Genomic DNA, 6494 nt, shown 5'->3' on the forward strand with positions numbered 1-6494 from the left:
TGAAAAAGGAAATCCCGACTGACTAACACTCCAGCACAGAACTGAGGGAGTTCTGCATTCTGCTATCATAGGAATAAGACATTAAACTAGCTCTTACCTGCTATGTCACATATAAAGCACCCAAGGCAAATCTTGGAAGAGGAGCAGGGGAGTCCTGTTTAACATACATTCAAGTGCTTTCCTTCACTTTGTAGATTTTGTTTAATTGATTGAAATTTCAAAGCAGGTTTTGAGGTGCACATCTATAGGATATCATGGCTTCCAGGTCATATTTAGCACTTAACCTCTGTCTTTGATTGAAATTGTGCAATGTACTGACATTCCCTGGGATGGATAGCAGAATATATATGAAGTTAGGATAAAACCTAGCAAAACATTTTAGGTTCAGATCACAAACTAGTTTTCACACACCCACAACATAAAGTACCTTTCTTTTTCAGTTCCATTCATCCCCCAGAGGGTTGTGGGAGAGGGGAATGACGAGGGAATTACCAAGTGCAATATTTTGGGTGATTTCTGTTAGTTATTCAGAAATTTTCAATTTGGTAGTCAACTGCTCTCGAACAAAATTGTTTAGTTTAAATAAAAATTAATGAACAAACACCACAGCTAAAATATTCAAAAGGCATAGAGTTTGTAGTTGTGTTCATCCATTCATTGTTGCATTTTACACAAGCCAGAGACACTGTTGCCTCATGAACATGCAGCTTACGTGTTTGCTTTTGACTTCAGAACTAATAACATTCGAAAAAAGTTTGTATAATTCCCTGCACCAAGTATTGGACTAAAACAACAAGGGTGCATGGCAGAGCCTTCTCTTTCTCGTGTACACAAAAAATACAAACAGCCAAAAAGAATTCACACTACAAACACCAGTTTCGAACTCATCAAGTGCTGTTCAGGGAAAGCTGCAGCAAGCCGAAAACCAAAACAAAATCCAAAATTTAAAAACATTTTTTTTCAAACAGGCTAACCTCTGTTTTATTTTGAGCTTCTGATCATTCTTTGCCATGATCACCTGAGTATGGAACAAGTGACAAGTGCCAAGGATAAATTTCACCATCATACAATCAAGAAAACAATTCAGTTCCTCAGGCTTACTCCACTAATCAATAAGATTATTGCTGATTTGACTGTAACTTCAAATCTACATTTCTACCACCAATAACCTTTCAACCCTTCATTTAACAAGAATCTAACTCGCTCCTAAAGTATTTAAAAACTGTATTTCCACTACTATTTCAGGAAGATCTAAAAACTGAAAAAAGAATTGCGCCTAATTATGGTTTTAAAATTGGTTGAACCCTGACTTTTAAACAGTGACCCTTAGGTCTAGATTCCCCCAAAAGAGCAAACACTCTCTCCGCACCTACCTGATCAAGAACCTCGGGATTGTGTATGTTCCAATCAAGTCAACTTTTACTCTTGTGAATGCAAGCCTAGTCTGTCCAAACTTTCCTTAAAGAAAACCTACTCATTTCAGGAATTAGTCTGGTAAGCATTCTCTCAGCTGCTCCCAACATATTTACATCCTTCCTGAAATAAGATGACCAATACTGTGCCCACTACTTCAGAAGTATCTCACCAGTGTGCCGTGTAAATGAAGCGTAACCTCCTTATTTTTGTGTTCAATTCGCCTTACAATGAAAGATAACACTCTAGCAGTTTTTCTATTTATATGTAAGGATCTAACAGAGTAGACCACAAGCTGTTCCAACTTGCTGGGAACAACTTTCAACTGCACAATTAGAAACCTATGAACTCTCTGCAAAGGTGAGGATTCAATATACCTGATTCTAGGACTGCTGGAAGGCGTTGGGTGGCTGACTGATAGAGTATAAGGACTAGATTAAGTTAAGTACCTGTCCACTCAATGTCAGCCTACCTGGCTGAAGCACAAATTACAGATTCACTTGAATATTTTGGGCACAATTTCCAGCAAAACTGAGCCATTTGCCTATGCTGGAGTAATGCCAATTTTACTCTGGTACATTGTCATTTCAGTGGGCCCTCAGTCCCCAAAGACAGCAAACACTTCTGAAATCTTATGATGGCTTTCCAGCTGCTTTTGGCAATATAGATTATAGACTGTTGCCTAAAAACAGCATTTGAAATTTTAAAACCGATATCTCACGCAACAGAACCCTAGAAAATGCTGGCTGCCAGGAAGTAACATGCAACCCTGCCTCAGTGTTGCTAATTCTGCAAATGTGATAAACAGATTGTATGGCACATCAATATAACACTGCCATCAATTTGCAGGCAGAAGTATTATGCACCTGCTCCCAAACATTCCATGCAGCTTTTATGGCCAACGGTGTGATGGAAAACTCTCTACTTACCTGAATGGGAGCAGCTCCAACAATACTAAAGAAGCTTGACACACTTAGTACCCTTCCACTATCTTTGACATTTGCTCCCTTCACCAGGGTTGTACATTGGCACAGTGCACACATATTTAAGAAGCAATGCAGCAATTCACTAAAACTTCTCCAGTAGCATCTTCTGAGCCCACAACCTCTACCATAAGACAGGTGAAGAAATAGGCTATTCAGCTCATCGAGTCTGCTCCGTCATTCAATAAGATCACAATCTGATAATCCTCAACTCTACTTTCCTGCGTTTTCCATATAGCCCTTGATTCCCTTATTGATTTTAAATCTGTCTATCTCAGCCCTGAATATACTTTATGATTCAACCTTGACAGTCCTTTGGTGTAAAGAATTCCACAGATACACTACACTCACTGTGTTAAATATGTGACCCCTTACTCTTGAGACTCTTGACCCTGGTCCTAGACCCTTCCACAAGGGGAAACAACTTCTTCACATCTACTCTTTCAAGTTCCCTCAGAATCTTGTATGTTCCAATAAGGTCACCCCTCATTTTTCTAAATTCCAGTGAGTACAGGCCCAACCTTTTCAACTTTTCCTCATAAGGGAGGCCCTCCATTCCCAGTATAAGCCTAGTGCACCTTCTCTGGATTGCCTCTGATGCCAGTGTACCTTTCCTTAAATAAGAAAACTGTTTGTACTGTTTCAGCTATAGCCTGACTGGTCTCTTGTAGAGTTTTAGCAAGACATCCCTACTTTTATGAGAACTGTTTGGAAGAAGGGTCATTGGACTCAAAACATTAACTTTGTTTTCTCTCCGCAGATGCTGCCAGACCTGCTGAGTACCTCTTTACTTTTATATTTCATTCCCATTGAAATAAAGGCAAATATTCTATTTGTCTTCCCTATTACCTGCTGAACTTGAATTCTAGCTTTCTGTGATTCATGTACAAGGACTTCCAAAGCCCGGGAGATAGCAAGAACGGCAGATGCTGGAGTCAGAGACAACACAGTATGGATTTGGAGGAACACAGCAGGCCGGGCAGCTTCAGAGGGGCATGAAAGTTGACGTTTCGGGTTGGGACCCTTCTTCAGGCTCCCAACCCAAAATGTCCACTTTCCTGCTTCTCTGATGCTGCCTGGCTTGCTGTGTTCCTCCAGCTCCATACTGTTTTGTCTGGACTTCCAAATCCCTCTGTTCTCTAGCTTTCTCCAAGTCTTTCTCCATTTAAATAATATTCAACTCCTCTATTTTTCTTGCTGTTCCTGCAGAATTTTACAATTTCTCACATTATATTCCATCTACCAAGTTTAGTACACTCACTTAACCTATCTATATCCCTCTGCTGACTCCTTGCCTCATTCTCACCACTTGCCTTCCCAAACTTGGCCATAGTATGTACACTTTCCTCATCTCAGTCATTAATAGATATATAAATAATTGTGGCCCTAGCACCGACACCTGTGGCACTCCAGTAATTACAGGGTGCCATCCTCAACACACTGCTCCCCTTATTCCAACTATCTACCTTCCCACCAACACTACTACAATACCTTCAAGCCATGGGCTCTTATCTTGTTAAGTAGCCTAATGTGCAGTACTTTATCAACAGATTTCTAAATAATCAAAATAAAGTACAACCACTGCTTTCCCATTATCCATACTGCTTGTCACTTCCTTAAAAAATTCTCAAAACTGTCAGGCATGATTACCCCTTCATGAAGCCATGCTATTTCTGTCTGATCATATTATGTATTTCTGAATGCTCTACTATTGCATCCTTTAAAATACTATAAAAATTTCACAATAGCAGAGGATTCACACTTCCTTTTTATACGCATTTAAAGGCACTCTTGCTGTCCATCTTGATTTCAACTGGCAAGTTTACCCTCAAAGTTTATCTTCTCCCTATTTATTATTTTGTTGGTTACCTTTTGTTCATTTTTAAAACTTTCCCAAACTTCTGGTTTACCATTAATCTTTGCCACATTGAATGTTTTTTCTTTCAATTTGATACTATCCTGAAGAACATAAGAAATAGAAGCAGGAGTAGGCCATCTGGCCTGTCCAGCCTGCTCCACCATTCAATAAGATCATGGCTGATCTTTTCGTAGATTCAGCTCCATTTACCGACACTCACCATAACCCTTATTTCCTTTACTGTTCAAAAATCTATCTTTGCCTTAAAAACATTCAACAAGATAACCTCAACTACTTCACTGGGCAGGGAATTCCAGAGATTCACAACTCTTTGGGTGAAGTTCCTCCTCAACTCAGTCTTAAATCCACTCCCCCTTATTCTGAGGCTATGCCCCCTAGATCTAGTTTCACCCTCTCATGGAAACAATCTCTCTGCTTCTATCTTATCGATTCCCTTCATAATTTTATGTTCTATAAGATTCCCCCCCCCAGCAATTCTTCTAAATTTCCAGTATTGTCCTAGTCTACTCAATCTCTCCTCATCAGCCAACCTTCTCAATTCCAGAATCAACCGAGTGAACTTCCTCTGCACCCCCTCCAGTGCCAGTACAGCCTTTCTCAAGAAAGGAGACCAAAACTATACACAGTGCTCTACGTGTGGCCTCACGAGCATCCTCTACAGCTGCAGGATAATCTCCCTAGTTTTAAACTCCATCCCTCCAGCAATAAAGGTCAATATTTAATTTGCCTTCTTACATTTCTTCATTCACTATGGTTGGCTTATCCTCTTCCTAGAATCCTCTTTCTCACTGGGATATACCTTTGCTGTGAGCCATGAACTATTTTCTTAAACACCTGCCACTGTTCCTCAACTGTCTTTGCTGCTAAATTCTTTTCCGAGTCCACTCCCACTTGCTCTGTCTTCATTTCCCTTTGTGATTATCCTTACTTAAGCTTAGCATAATTGCTTCTCACCCAAATTCCTCCCTTTCAAACAATGTTAAAAATTTTAACAAGGTATGATCACTGTTTCCTAGGGATTCTCTTATGCTGACATCATTTATCAAGCCTGCCTCATCACAGGTCACCAGATCCAAAACTGCCTGATCGCTAGTTGGGTCCACAAGATATTGTACTAGGAAACTGTCCCAAATACAGGCTATGAATTCTTCCTCATGGCTACCTCAACTAATTTTACTATGCCAATTTACATGAAGATTAAAGACACCCGAGGGTAAACATGTACTGCCTCTATTATACGCTCTCATTATCTCCTGATTTATTCAATGTCCCATTATGTAGCTGCTGCTAGGCCTACAGACTACACCTATCGGTGTAGTATTACCCTTTTTATTTCTTTCCTCTAATCCATATAGATTCTACATCTTCCGATCCAAGATCATTTCTTGCTTTCATACCAATTCCATCCTGTACCAACAATGCTACTCGACCGTCTTTCCTTCCTGCCTGCCGTAGAGTCATACAGATGGAAACAGATCCTTTGGTCCAACTGTTCCGCAAATATATAGTTCCCAGTTTTGATCACCTTGTAACTATGTATCTGTAATGGCTATAAAATCATATTCATTAATATGTTTTCATGCTGTTAATTTATTTATTTTGTACCAAAGACTACACGCATTCAAATGAAGAGCCATTAAGTTTGCCTTTTTATCACTTTTCTCCTACTTACCACGTTTGTACACTCTGTCCCTTCTCAGTCCAACCTGGGTATCGTTATCCAAATAGCTGACACGTAATGCTCCCCAGAGGCTTGGGGACCGCTTTGCAGAACACCTACGCTTGGTTCGCACTAAACAACTGCACCTCCCAGTCGCGAACCATTTCAACTCCCCCTCCCATTCCTCAGACGACATGTCCATGCTAGGCCTCCTGCAGTGCCACAACGATGCTACCCGAAGGTTGCAGGAACAGCAACTCATATTCCGCTTGGGAACCCTGCAGCCCAATGGTATCAATGTGGACTTCACAAGCTTCAAAATCTCCCCTCCCCCTACTGCATCCCAAAACCAGCGCAGCTCATCCCCGCCTCCCTAACCTGTCCTTCCTCCCACCTATCCCCTCCTCCCACCTCAAGCCCCACCCCCATCTCCTACCTACTAACCTCATCCCGCCCCCTTGACCGGTTTGTCCTCCCCGGACTGACCTATCTCCTCCCTACCTTCCCACCTACACTCACCTTTACTGGCTCCATCCCCGCCTCTTTGACCTGTCTGTCT

Source organism: Rhincodon typus, chromosome 2, assembly GCF_021869965.1.
Source record: "Rhincodon typus isolate 14 chromosome 2, sRhiTyp1.1, whole genome shotgun sequence".
Lineage (NCBI taxonomy): Eukaryota > Metazoa > Chordata > Chondrichthyes > Orectolobiformes > Rhincodontidae > Rhincodon > Rhincodon typus.